This window comes from Gouania willdenowi, chromosome 16 (genome assembly GCF_900634775.1).
Source record: "Gouania willdenowi chromosome 16, fGouWil2.1, whole genome shotgun sequence".
Taxonomy (NCBI): domain Eukaryota; kingdom Metazoa; phylum Chordata; class Actinopteri; order Blenniiformes; family Gobiesocidae; genus Gouania; species Gouania willdenowi.
The window spans coordinates 10,202,584-10,218,157 of record NC_041059.1 but is presented as its reverse complement, the minus strand read 5'-3'; positions in this window follow the sequence as shown (position 1 = coordinate 10,218,157).

The window sequence follows — 15,574 nt, the reverse complement described above, 5'->3', positions numbered from 1 at the left end:
AAAAAACAGTCAATATCTTACATTCAACTTGTTTTGTTTTTTTAAACGTATTTATTAATAATTAATTTTGTATTGTTGTTATTTGGTTTCCAAGACAAAAACACATTAATATGGCCTATTGAAAGAAAGCAAACTTAGTTTAAGTACAGTCATATCAGATGATTAATAGATTGGTTGGATTATTCATTGTTAATTAATGCATTCATATTCTGTACACCTGATATAAAGTACCTGGAGTGAACTTTATTTGCAAGCTTCATTAGAGATAATGTCTGACAGCAGAGGTTTGATATGATGGTTAGTCGTTGCCTGTTTCACATAATTTCCCGTTTAGGCCTCAAATACTGTACATGCACATTGAGTTGGTGAAGATAGTCCTTGTGTAATCGACTTTAATGTACACGATTCACATATTGTAAAATACTATGTTTTGTTCATTTGAATGTAAATAAATTTGCAATGCACTTGTCTGTAAACTATATAAATAAAGTTTGGTTTAATTTTTTAATTTGGCTGATTTTGTGACTACAGAGGAACATATCTGAGAAACAAAAACCCTTCTTTGTAAATCTGAACTTGCAGATTTATATACAAACTCTCAGCAGTGAATTTATGTGGTGACTGACGTAAACAAACCAACACAAGTTACTTTCTTGTGTAAGTAATTGTTGATTTTGTGACACGACTTTGCTGACATGTCTGAAAGTGGGAGGCGCAGAGGGATGGAGTGATGATAGATGGATGGGACTAAGGACTCCTGTTTCTCTCTGACCTTTGACCCCTGGCCCATGCTCCCTGTTTGTTTGCTTGAAAGTTTGGCGACTGATACAACAGTGGATGACAGAGAACACAACAATAAAATAGTTTCTCAGGTGTGACACACACACAGAGCAGGCTAACATCACACACACGTGTAAACACAGTCCAAGCGGCTCCATCTGTGAAGGTATTGTTAGTGGAGGGATAACGTCTTTTTTTGGTGGGGGTGCACTTGAGGATTAGTCCATAGACAGTCAGTCGTCAACCTTCAGCCCTCCCACTGTGACCTTCTGACCTCTGACTTCAGAACCCTAAACTGGGATAAAACCTCAGCGCTTGCAGACCGCTGAGGTTAATTTTGTATTGAAATTGACACTGTTTCTTGTACTGTTTTCTGACACCTTTGAGTTAACTGGAATTTAAGTTTTCAACTTGAGATTACATGATTGAACTGGTTCTAGGATAGTGACACATTTTTGAAATCCAAAAAGTCCAAAAACATCCCAATGGTGAGCCTTGAATCTATAGTTGAACCACAAAATATGTACAGTATAACTCGGTAAGAATCCAGCAACCAAAAGAAAAGACACTTTTATTTTACAGAATACATTCCATTACACAATCTAAAAACAGTGACACAACAAAGCCAAACACGATGAAATATGTATAATATGAGACAGTAAAATCCCAGTCCTGCATGGTTTAGGTTGTTTTGAAAATGAATATGTCTGTCTAACTCTACACAGAGCAGTTATAGATAGGCCTGGGCCGATAACAGATTTTGCTGGATGATATATGGTCCCGCAAATTATTGCCGATAAACAATATTATTGTACTTTTTTTTTTTAGACCAAATTAACCACTAATGTAATGACAACATCAGAAGTACACCCTTTCAAATGCAATCAACTTGTATTTCCCATTAGTATTTTTTACCATTGTAATTGGAATGTCAAGAACTTTTAAATAATTTAAACAAATAAAACAAACAATTAAAATAAAATGGACTCTCGGTCTCCAATAATAAAAAATTACACTTTACATAAATATCACGAATAAAAACAAAAGAAAAAAAAAACACCTCAAATCCAAAACCACACACAACCAAAGCAATAAATTAAATGGTTTATCAAGTGTCTCAAAAAACAAAATTGCACTTGCAATAAATATGAAACATTGAGGCACAGAGGCATATAGTTGTACAGTCCTTAACAGGTAACACTTCCAATCCAAAAATTAAAACTTGTAAACAAAAATGCTAGTGGCCCCGCCTCCCCCTGTTTCATTCTGTTCTGTCTTCATTCAGTCTTAAACCATACAGAATGAATCAAATAGTTTCTAGTTTACTCCGTTCATTCCACTATGGAACAAACTGAGGGTGAACCCTCTTGTCATCCAGCCAGTTTGGAGGCGAAAGACGTGGAAAACAAAATTCTAGTCTTAGCTTGGTTGCTAGCCCTGCTCGGCATCCCCGCTTCTGCTTCCGATCACACCGCTTACGTCTCTTCCGCTGGCGGACACCGTGGGTAAGAGGCTCTGCTGCTGCATAGACCGCTGGTTGCAGCCGGCGTAGCAATCCGAAGCTACGTAGTAGGTCCAGAGTTGCCGCACCTACCGGATTATAACTGTTTGATTTACCTACATCTAAGATTGTCTGGTATACTATTTTAGAGTAATTACGCTGCAGGTTCACTGAAAAATTATTAGAACTGACTGAGTTTTCTGCTCTTAAATATCCATTGCTAACACTAGCCTCTGCAGTCGACAGGCGCGTTGCTAAATACGCATTAATATGGCAATATACCGAGGCTGGCAAACTTATCGAGTTCATTTTATTTACTGTCTGGTTAATTGATTTATCGATTATTGGCCCAGGCCTAGGGAGAGATTGTTTTGACTGGATAATAATATATACAGTACAATATATGACACATTTTGGCTACAAACATACAACTTGATCCAAAACTAATTCAGACATAAAACAAATAATTATTCTGTAAAAAAAAGAACATATTAACCAAAAGTACAGCTGCTCTTATCAACTGTGGTAGATTAACTATTTTTTTTGCAGAAGAATTAGCATGTTTGCCTTGTCAGGAAGGACACGAGATTGTTCTGAGCTTAGGGTGTCTCCAGCTGTGCAGAACACCCTTTCAGATGGTGTTGAGGATTCTTGGACACAGAGATATTTCTCAGCTAAAGCTGACACCATTGGCAATGTGTGCCTCCTCATCCACCGTCAGAGGGTGGAGCTGTCTTTGGTTGGGATGGGAGAAAGACTTCTATATAGTGGGACTTCTTGATCCACTCTTTGGACTATGTAGTTTCCTATAAAATCCATGTTAACGGAATCGCGGACGGAATCACGGAATCGACCAATAAAAACGAAATTCACTGTTGAATGCGGAAATGGACAGAATCGGCATGAAACGCTGTCACCGGAACATTTTTTGATGGAAAAATTATCTGCTGATTAGGTGCACCGCCCGCCCCCCTCCCATCCTGGCCGCTTCAAACACTTCCCAAACTACCCGAAACACGGTCTTCGCTGCCAAAAAACTGCGCAAATCATCACTGACTCCTAAATACGGAGCCACCAGTGCCCGTTTAACTTTACAGTGTCTGTGAACCTCCGTTCGTTTCTCGGAGTGGCGCTCCATGAAAACATGTGACATCATCACGTATTTGCGATGTAAGAGTAACCGATAAGCAGAATTGACAGGCGAGCAAACAAATGATTCCTAGGAATTGGATTACTGAAAACCGGTTCTCAGAAAGAACCGGTTCTCGATTCCCATCCCTAATTTCTATAGTTACCCTCATTACTCAGTACTTTTTCTCTCCTGCTATCTTAGGTGTTTTCATTGATTCAGTTCACATACTGAATTGTTTCCATTGATCCTCAAACAGGTTATCCTAGTTCTACCATAGTTTTACGTAATTTTTCCTGCTCATCAATGCAACTCTGGTTCCTTTAGCCAGATATGTTTTTGTTCATCACAATCTCCTAATTTATCTGGATTTATTTATTCATAATGTTTCATTTCACCACTACACCAGTCATGTGACTTTATTTGTTGCTCCCATTGGCCATAGACCTAGTCTACAACATGAAACCATTCGTAGTGGTCCTACATCACTGCAAACAGGCAGGATAAGCCAAAGACTAAATATAACTAAATAAATAAATACAAAAATTCTGTTTGTGGTGTGCTGTACAAAAACTGTTCTACTCACCCAGATTCTTTTTTTAATATCCACAATCAGGGCTGCCCTGTGATTGGCTGAGAGTGAGGGCTGCAGGTGGATCTAATGAAGTAATCAGTGATTGCTGATAAATACACCTGCTTAACAGCGTCATCCTCCACACTGCCAGGAGGTAATTTATCTTTCAAAAAGTTCATCAAGTTTTATCAGTTCTGGAATTAAAACCAGGTTCTCACTATACTTAACATCTGCAGCAGACGTACTGATTGAGCTATTAGCAGTCAGGTTGGAGATAAACTATCTCCAACTGACTCTAACAGCAGCCCATTAGTGAGCCACTATTAGAAAATGTCCCAAATTAGCAGACTGCACAGTGGAACAACTCATAGGTCCTTTATCAGCACTACTCTGGTCCACCTACTGCTTCACCACCATGTTATCAGTCTATATGTTTGTCTTTCTGTGCATGTTTTCAAATGCACTGGTTTTCATAAAGATGGGCCAATTTTGGTGAGAGAGAATGTATAAATTTTTACAACTTTAATGCACATTAAGGCTGCACTCCTGAGAAGCTTCATTAATCTATATGTTTAGATATGTTCAATATTAGGTTTTTGCCAATAAGGAATATGCCAATATTGTCCAACACTAAATTTTTTACTTCCAATATCTACTGATACCAATATATAGACATAGATGGGAAAAAAAACATATTAAGGCTGCTTTTATTGTGATACTCCACTGGACATATTCAACTTCAGTAATGGAAAATATGTTCCTCAAACAACAGTCCATATTGATTTTTCATTATCTGTGGAAAAACTGAAACCGATGTCAGTTGATATCACAATTTATCGCTAATATCGACTGATAATATTGGTCCGCTGATAACATCGCCCATCCCTATTTATATCACTGGTTTATACATATATTTACATGTTTAAAGCAAACACAATATAAGACTATTAAGATCATTATAAGATCATTCTTTGGTTGTTGTTTTTAAGTTTAGTTGGACACCAGAAGATCTGATGTTAAGGATGTGCTTTCACCTTCATTGTACTTGAAAAAATAAATTAAAATACATAGAAGATGTAATTGTCAAAAGACAAGTTATATATGTTGTGTGTAACGTTTACGGGCTGCCTGGTCTGAACACCACCAGCTCAGTCTAGATCTAGGTTTGGTCTCTTGAAGGACTCTACTTGTCTTATCTGAGCGTGCTGAGAGTGGTATGTAACGCTAACAGTGACGGTCTGCTGTCCTCTCAGCCGTTCCCAGGGAGGAGGAGGAGGTGTGTGTGTGCGCGCGTGTGTGTGTGTGAAATATTTTTTACTAAACTAAAATCATCAGGTTTCTTGCTGGTCTATTGTGTGTAGTTGTCACTGTCACTGCCTGTATATGTGCAAGTGTGTGTGTGTGTGTGTGTGTGTGTGTGTGTGTGTGTGTGTGACTGTGTTAGTATGTGTGCGGTGGTATGACTGTGTGTGTGTCTTTAAGCGTGCTGACTTAAAAAGTATTAGGGCTCTGCTCCATACTGGGAGGACTGGGATGGTGTTGACAGTGCTTTGCTCTTTCCATATTTGTACATGGTTAGTGTGTTAAGTTGCAGCCAAGGAGTTGAAAGATAAGAAACGACGTCTGGTCATTGTGTGTCTCTGACTGACTGTGTGTATATCTGTGTGCGTGTTTGCTTGCACAAGAAAGGTGTATTAAGGACTTTATCATTAAGTCAGGCGTTTAATTCACGTGTACCTATTTGCCGTGACGCCTGAGCAGGTTTCTGCAATTTTTAGCAGTTTGCATGTTGCATCTGTTTTATTTGGGTGCTATGGCTTTGTTGCAATGCTAAAACATGTATGTTAATCAATTGTTAATCAAAAGTATTTGACACTGTGTGTTAGATCTGAATAAATATATAATCAAAAGTGGCAAAAACATGGCAAGAAAAGTGACTAAAATGGGCCAAACAGTCAAGAGTGGCCAAAAAATCGGCAAGTAAAGAGGAACCAGGTGATATGTAATGGGAAAGGGTAGCTTAAAATGTAGGGAAAAAAAGAAAACAAGTGCTCTTTATTTGGCAAAAGTTAGCTTATTTGGATGAAAAGTAGCCAAAAAATCAAAGAAAGGATAAAAATGGTATAAAAGTGTCAAAAAACCCTTGCAAAAATTGACAAAAAAATTGAGAAGAAGCAATATTTATTGGCAAAGGTATAGCTAAAGTCTAAAAAAAGGGGGCAGAAATGAGACAAAGGAAGTTGCAAAATGACCAAAGGAAATAGATAAAAGAGGTTGAAAAGTTTCCCCCTTTTAAGGTTTTCTGGGGGAATAATGATTAAAACTAAGACATAAAGAGCCACATGTTGAGAATGACTTAATAACGGCTTCTCCGTGGTGTCCGCTGATAATGTAGTGGGCCTGTCTGGACAGAAAACGCCAGGACTGTATTTCTGTCCCAGTCCACCCCTGGCTGGAGCTCTAGGCATCAGCAGCGTAACCTTGTACAGGGATAACCAAGCACAGAAGTTCAATGTATTTTAAAGTGACTACGTTTTTATATTTAAAAGCTAAAATAGTTTATGGCTGAAAATCTGTATTTTTGGCATGTTGGTGATTTAAATTATTTATTTAAATGGTACGTATTGAAATATTAACTGATGGGACTAATTGTGTAGTGCATTGTATTTGATCTTTCTATCATAATGATCTATTTTGAGGTGTTTATCATAACTTTTCCAGTTACTGCTGTATTCTGATCAGCAGACTATCTTTGGTCCAGGTTCTGTTCAGGGTGACAGTTTTCCTCTGGAGGTGAATCTGCCTATCATCTACATCGTGTTTCCTCCCTGTCACTCCTTGATGTGCAGCCTGAGATCCTTCTGTTCTCCATAGCTTCTCTCTCAGGCTCCCTCTTATCACCCCCCAACCCCTTCACAAGACCCCATCACCCCCTCCTCCATCCGTGTTCCATGTGTCTCTGAAAGTCCAGATAAGTGTGTGTTTGCGTCCTGTCGTGGCCCCTGTCTGTCTCCATGCTTGGAATGACATCACTGGACCGAAAGGGGAAGTGTGTCTGGCACCAGGGACGGCGGGTGGGTGGTTGTTTTAAGGTTACCATGACAACAGCATCATCCATCCCCAGGGAGGAAAGAGGGGAGGCTTATCACTCTGAGAAGCTTTTTAAAGTGGTTAAAACAAATAAAGAGTCGAGACTTTAAGGGAGCAGAAGCTGATGGGTAAATAAGTTAGAGAGATTCATGTTGGGCTTTAAGAGCATTTCCCGTATACTTTCATTTTACTCTACAATTACACACATGTGAGCTTCAATTGACTGTTATGTTCTCACAGGACAGACAAAAACATTTGAACGAATCAGCAATACCATTATGACAACATGCCAATTATTTTGAAAGCTACAGTATTTATAAACTAGGGCATGTTGAAGATCCTTCAAGTTGTAAGGTCTGGCCTTCTTTCAGTTTGTACATCACTTCTAACAGATGTTTGTGTGGCTTGGGGTGCAAGTCAATAGCTGTGTTCGTAATGACACACTGTACTATGCACTATGAACTTAATGAGTATATACCATCTACTATCTACTATAAGTTTCCCAAGATGCATTTCTAAACAACAACAAAAACCGGAATCACACTGAGGCTAAATATCTCTGTTGATTCTCCACCTTTGAAAGTTCTGAAAGCGAGAAAGTGACCAAGTAGAATATCCACATCTGGTCATTTGATCTATAAAACTCACGAAAACACATTTTATGCCAACATTTCGGAGACTGACGAAACTGCCGGGTTACCTTCAAAACAAGAGCCCTATTTACAAAAGCATTAAACTAATGGAAGACAAGAAGTGATGCTTTTATTTTGAAAAGGGGATGTTGAACTTTTAGCTTGAAGCCGGTCCCAGGACGGTTTTACGTTCCGCTCGCAATACATCATGGGGCGGTTAAGTATGACTAGTGTGCCCACCATGCATACTTTAAAAATGTCCCAGTATAATATACATTTGGGTATTTCTCACATACTCAATCTTTCCATACTATGTAATGCTCTAATACTCATTTTGACCTCATACTTAGTATGAGTAGTACATTTCGAACACAACCAATGTCTTGTTTTGATTGTTTACACACTGTTGAAGCATGTCTTCGTTGTGGTACTTTATCCGGCTGTAAGAAGTCACTGCCATAGGACAAGGCTATTTTATGAAAGGATGTACACGGCCTGCAGCAATGTCTTATTACAAGGTGTGAGATACAGTAACACCTCATTCCTGACCAAAGCATCAAGAAAAGCCCTGATTGTTTCCATCTAATATTTGTTCAAAATGCACATGAAGAAGGAGTTTGATATGCCCGTTCTAACACCATTTATGTTCATTTGTCATGTGTTCATATTGACAGGCCTTTCGGTCAACTTGCCATATTAAATGTCAGCGTGATACAGTCTAATCGATGAATTGGACAGTAGCGACTCTTCTCATTGGTCTCTTTGTCCTGAAGGTGGAAACAGTGCTGTGTGTTTTTCCCACACTGGTGATTGAGCTATCAGCGTCGGCCCCAGTTCTCCCAGCATCCTCTACCTTACAGGCTGTCCTCAGCAGGAGCCAGCCAATAAAGATAAGCTTGACGGAGGAGCCAGCCAATAAAAGATAAGCCCTCAAGGAGCCAGCCAATAAAAGATAAGACCTCGGGCATGTCTGTGACTTCCTTGAGGATTTTCCTCTGGCAGATACAAGGCACCGCATTGATACGGCTGGCGTCTCGCTGGCATCCACAGAGAAGTCGAACAGGCTCTTTTCAGGGAAGCAGCAGTTTCACCTTTGTGTGGATGAATCTTAAATCTGGATTGCTTTTTTTCATCAGTACAAGCAGGGATAATAATAGCTTTACAACAGTCCATTAGGCCCCATCACCAGCCATCTGACTGAGAGGATTACTGTTTTACTGCATCTCTGCTTCTTTTAGAACATACTGAAAAGTTTCTCTTGCTTTCTTAAAGACATTTTTAAAATGTTTTCAAAGGTTATGAGGCATTCCTGGTTACCTTTATGAGTACATCTTTACACATGGCAATTTGTACAGTGCCCAAACGCATTTGTCACTGAATGTTTGATTATTTGGCTAGTGTGAGTGGAACTGTACCATGCAGCAGTACAGCTCACTTTGCTGACATTGAACGTTTGGGAGGGCTGTGCTTGACTACGGTACACTTTGTCCACATGCACGGCCACGTATGCAAAATGCCATCTTCATTAATATCGAATGGTTTATGTTGATCTGTGTAAAAGTTTGGGGTGTGCATTGCCATGAATCTGACGATATGATACAATTCACGATTTGCATGTCACACTACGATATATCCCAATACTAAGTAAGACGATATACGTCGCAATATCAATAATTATACATTTCACCTTTACAAGTTCAAAATTGTATGAAATACAATTTATTTAATTATTTCAAACAAATAAATGTTTATTAACTGTAATTCAATTACCAATATCAAAAACAAGTGGTATCAAACTGTCAAATAACATTTTTCAAAAAAGTTTAACTTTTGCTTTAAAACAGATTCTGATTAGTTAAAAAAAAAAAAAAAAAAAGTAACCACATGCATCTATAAAAAAAGTGCCCAGTGTGTTTTATGAAAATAAAGTGCAATCAACTTCTAAGCTAAGGAGTGATGTAGTTAAACAAGGTCTTAGGTGGTTCACTGACACTAGTGACAGGGCGTTTATGTGCTATGCCTATATTAGCGCAGCATAGTTAAAAAACACAATTGAAAAAAATCGATTTGGAAATTTTTTGCATCGATGCGATAATCACGTGGTAAAATATTGGGATATATTGCCGAATTGATTTTTTCTTACACCCTTAGGAAAAGGTTGTGCGTTTAACACATTTGGGTAAAGGACGATTTCCAGCTGCAACTGAAGAAGACACAGAAATGTTGAAGTTTTTGGCAAAATTATGTTGTACGTTTACTTTTAGGGCAGCAAAAAATTCAACCGATGGCTGCCAATTGCCCATGTCTAATATTGGTCACTGCAAGTTTCACTCCCCCAACAATACAACCGATCATTGCCTGATTTTTAGTTTTTTACTTGTTCCGTCACTTTTCCTTCTACCTGGAAATTTAGGCCATTCATAATGACACAATGTTCAAGAATGTTAAGACGAACTGTGGAAAAACACTTTCTTACAATGTTGTGCTTCTGACCGTCCAGGTCCTGGCAGAGGAATCCTCGGCCAGTTTGATAATCTGACAAATGTTAAATAAAGCTATTTTACAGTTTGCTTCATTTTCATCTAATGGTCTCTAATGGGAAGTCAACATCGAACGCTGGCACATGAAGACAGACGAGATGTCTTTGAGCCAGCAGAGACGCACACACACACGCACGCCTCACAACACCCTGACAGCACCCTCGGTGAGCCCCTCTGTTCTTCAGCCACTAATGACGGACAGCTGAAGGCACACTCCCGGGGCGCCAATCAAATTTGCAGGGCTGTAATTGGATTACAGCGGGCAGTGGGGAGGGCTTTTATCTCTCCCCTCCCTCCCTCTCTGTTTGTGCTCTTGTCTGCAGTTGAATGATGGACAAAAGAGCAGCCTGTCAACGTCAACTTCAGGCTGACGGATGACGTGTGTGTTTATGTGTGCGTGTGTGTTTGTGTGGTAATTGGTTAAAGGTTTGGCTGCACAAGGTAAATGGACACGACTTTTGTTTGAATTTATCTAAAGTTTTCCTTTTTGTTGCATGTGTGTGCTGTATTTTTTGTGAGAGTGTCTGTTGGTCCGAGGCAGTGAAAGAGCGAAACATCACTTAGCTCATTGCCTCGTCTCTGTTGCCTTTTCAGCGAGCTCAACACCAGCAGGACACAAAGGCCGCTCTCCCCGGGCCAAGTGTCTCAAAGACGACACGTCACAAACACAATAGAGATTACAGCTTCTGCAAAAAAAAAAGGGCTGAGATGAAAACTATATCTATTTACCGTCAAAGGAGACCTAACTGCTGAGCGTTTACTTTCTCCAATGATCAGAGGAGAGAGCAAAGACTCAAATTCCCGTTATAGTGCAAAGATTGGACATCTTATAGATTTAAACATAAACAGGTAAAAGGAAAACATGAACAGTCGTACATAAAACAAATACAACAAGAGCACTCAGAGAGCGCAAACCTCCGCCAGGTACCAAATATTCTCTTTTCCATATATTGGCAGTTATCTTAATCAGTAATCCTGATCATGGCACCATGATCATTCACACTTGCATGGGCACCCAGTTTTTTGGAAAAGTTGCGATGAAATACGCATTTCGGATCAGATCCAGACTAAACTCTGTGAAGTCATTGAGGAACCAACCCAACATAACTGAGTCAGTTACAAACCGAGATATGAATTTTTGGGGTTTCGCCAATAATGAGTTATGGAGTTTTAGATTTTTCAAACTGATCCAGAGTCAGTATATTGATCTGGATCGCCTCCAAAATATATTGGGTTATTCCAGTGGCTAAGGTTTACCTTTGGTTCAAATTTTGTCAAAATCAGTTTAGTCCTTTTGATTAAATCCTGCTAACAAACAAACACAGGTGAAAATATTACCTCCTTGGCTCGGGTGAAAAACTAGTTTACTCTGCATTATGCTGCATTCGAATGCACTCGGAACCCGGATAAATCTGACAGAACGAATCGGAAAAGTGCAATAAAATGGCCCTTGAGCTTGGGATGCCGACTCTGGAATAAGGGAAGGATCCAAGCAGCCCGAGTTGATTGGAATGATGTTTTCGCAAAATGGCGAATAATGAATTGGGTATTTTAGGACTAAGGGCTTTGCTCAGTGGCCCATTGTGGTGGTCATCAGGGTGAGGAGATGTTGGGATGTTTTACCCACCCTACTGATCCAGTGCAGGGATTTAAACCTCAAACTTTTCAATCAAACAGTTGGATCATCACTTTCCAGGCCACCAAGGCTGTAGCTAAGGCTAATCCAGTAAGAACTTACATGGCTTTATCATTTGTTGAATTAGTTGTATTGAAAGAAGCAGAAAAGAAGAGCAATGGTGTCATAAGCTGAAACAGCAAACAACTCATGCTGTGGCTCTTCTCACACCAGTGCTCTGTCCTCTCAGCACTACGTGTGCGTTTGACAGTCAACATGGCTGTAACGATGACGTCTGAACACACACTCATGGAAAACAGATGCCGAGGTGACAACATATTAAAGAGAGATATATTCCAGACAGAAGGTGACTCTGTGTGTGTGTCTGTGTTTAAACACTCTCACTGTTCATCTTTTGTAGACACTTTAGGGTTTCAGGAGTCTGTTGGTGCATATCCTAGATCACAATGGGTGATGGGGTACACCCTAGACAGAAAAACAGACATAGTCCTGGAGACCCCTTTTTGTCGTTAAAGTGATTAATTTCCTCTACTGGCTCCATCAGTGGCCGTGATTTCTTCTCTCTCCAGTTGAGATATGTTTTATTCACACACCATGTTGTAACAAATTTTAAACTGATCACACATCTGTTCACACCTGGCCAAATGATGCAGACTGTCCGTGATGTGGTTAAACTGCAGAGGGCTAGTGTAATGCACCCGTAGATAATAATACACTTCCTGGAGAGTGTTTAGAAGCAGTTCTTCTTTTCCTTTTAAAGGATCCTGCGGTCATTCACTACTGTTTTCTTCAGTGGACATCCAGGTCTTATTGAGGTCCCGTTCTTTCCGGTGTGCTTTCGTCTTCTTCTTCTTCTTCTTCTTCTTCTTCATTTATTTATTTGCGAGTCAAATAATACCAAATCATTGGCACATACTGTACCAATATACAAATGGGACCCATTACCCCGTACGTGTCATGGGAGCGCCAGAGGAACTTCAGGGCCCCCATTTTTCAAATGACTACTCCTTCGTTGTTCTCGTTACATCGGAATTCATTTTGGTATGAATACTCTATGAATGAATATGATGAGACGCTCAGAGCCCCTTTTTTTAAAAAGGGTAGGGGGCCCAGGGGCCCTTCCCCCATTTCCAGTGTTTTCCAAATTTATGGAAACATAGTCGTGTGATATGATGTTTCAATAATTCAACTTAGATTAGGATTATGCCTCACACAATTTAATTATGTTGCCCCCCTTTTTTTAGGCAATTTCCATTAAAGTTGTTTTCTCATTTATTTGTGTCAAATATTGCAACAGTTGGTGGTACCAAATCCCTGACACATACCAATATATGAATGGGGCCCATTACTCCATATATGCTACGTGAGTGCCAGGGGGTTCCCCGGGAGCCCCATTCTTCAAATGACTGCTCATCCGTTAGTACTTTGAATCTGGCTGTAATTTGACATGGACATTCTATGAGCGGATGTCAAGAGCCTCTCGGAGACCTTTTTAAATTTATCTGAGTCTGTGTGATATATTGTTTCAAAGGCAATTCAATGTAGATTACGATTTTTATGTCACGCAATTTCATTTGTTTTACTCGGTGGAACTGAGTCGATTCACTGAATTCTCGGGAAGGTGATACGTCTTCGTATTCGGCGTGGAGACGTTCCGCGGGCCCGGCCGTGGTTCATCAGAACTTGTTGTATCCAATATTTATCAAACTGTTCATTTGGCATTTATTAACATTCCCTGTTTTTATCTGTTGGATTTCTTTTCCTCTTTGCTCTTTCATTGGGAGCTCCAGACCTTTTAGCTGCTTCATTGATGTCAGCTTAATGAGCGAGATGCTCATGTAGCCCATGAAGGATCTTTTGACTTCAACGTTCATTTACCTTCGGTCCTCTTCGTAACCCTTCCTTCAGTTTGGATGTGAATTAAAACTGGGAATCTGCTCTTTATGTCAATATTTATTACATCACTATAATTTCAATTAAAATAACAAAACTTAAGTCAGTGTAAATATATATGAGGACATTTTACTTTGAAAAATAAATCAGAACTGGCCTTTGCGTGGATTTCCTAATGTGTCATTAAAGACCCCGTTTGTGTGCCATTATTCTGTAACACTTTACTTAAGAATAATGGGTAATATTTTACTTGAAGTTTTATACATAAGGCTGACTTTACGCTGTTATTATCATGAAAAAGGTGTCATGAAGGCTGTCATTAAGTGTTGTTTGCTAAATGATGTCACCTTTGGAGCTATGTTGGCATTTTTTGGGTTAGCTGGAGGCATCTAGTGGGGTTAGGGAGGGTTAGGGTTCAGGTTAGGGGTTAGGGTAACGAACGACACTTAATGACAGCCTTCATGACACCTTATTCATGCTGACAGCGTAATGTCAGCCTTATGTATAAAAGTTCAAGTGAAGTATTACCCATTATTCTAATGCTTTGCGTAAAGTGATACTGAGTTACTTGATAACTAACATTTAAGCACATAAAGATGTTTTTTTCACTCTTATATTAGCTCCATGCAGCATTGGGAAGATTATTTCTAAGAATCTTGATGAATCCAGAAACAGATCAGCTCTGGATTTGCTGCAGTGATGCTTGTGTACTCTGACCTCATGTGGAATAAGACAAATGGATGAAAGCGCATTGAATTAGAGATGATAGAATAATAATGATATATATTTTTAATGTCAATAGAAATAAAAGAGTTACAGTGTCTGCATTTGGTGTGCGTGACTCTGGAGATGATCCAGGTGGGATTGTCCTGGGAAACTGTTCTCCTATCAGCACTGTCACAACCAGCTCTGCTGTCGCCTTCCTCAGCTGAAGCATCCTGAGCCAGGGCCAGGGTGTCATGGTGTGAAACAGAGCCGCTAACTCGTGTCGCCAACTGATTAAGGACTGATTAGACAAGTCTGGTCTCTGAAAGCGGTGAAACGGATTGTTGTTCACCGGTAATTATCTTTCAATTTTAGCAAAGGAATTTATGTTCCTCGATTACTATTCAATTAAAATCACTTAATTTTCTTTGTTAAATTTCACTTTTTTGTACCAATAGGAAGAGAACATGAGACTGAATGTAGGAGCTGGATCTTATAAAGGAAGCTTAGAAAATAACTGCTGATTACAACAATGATCAGAGAAAACATACAGTATACCCAAGCATTGGAGTCAAGCAAACTAATGTCTATTCAGTTGCCACAGCAAGAGTATTATACTGATATTTAGGGATGGGCGATATAGACTGAAACTCATATCTCAATATTTTTTCTCAAAACGGCGATATACGATGTAATTTCAATAATTTTAATTAAATGAAGTCTGACCCTAACGACAATTCAGGGTTACATTTGCAACATTTTTGGTCATAAATCTTCAATGTTAAATATTCACAGGTGGCCGTCTTGGCTTTTAATGCTATACTGAGAAGTAGTGAAAGCAGCAACTCTTAAAATGAGTATTTTAATACAAAATAAGCTATGAAAAATATATGTATATATATCAATATAGGCGATATTGTAATTTTCTATATCGCCAAAATAGAAAATTTCCTAATTTTAACACCTGAATATTTGTTTTTACAGAAATTGCAAAAAAGCAAATGGCAACTATAGAGAAGTCAAAATGACAGTGAGTGTGCATGTGTGTGTGTGCGCGTGCGTGTGTGTGTGTATGTGTTTGGGGACCACAGACA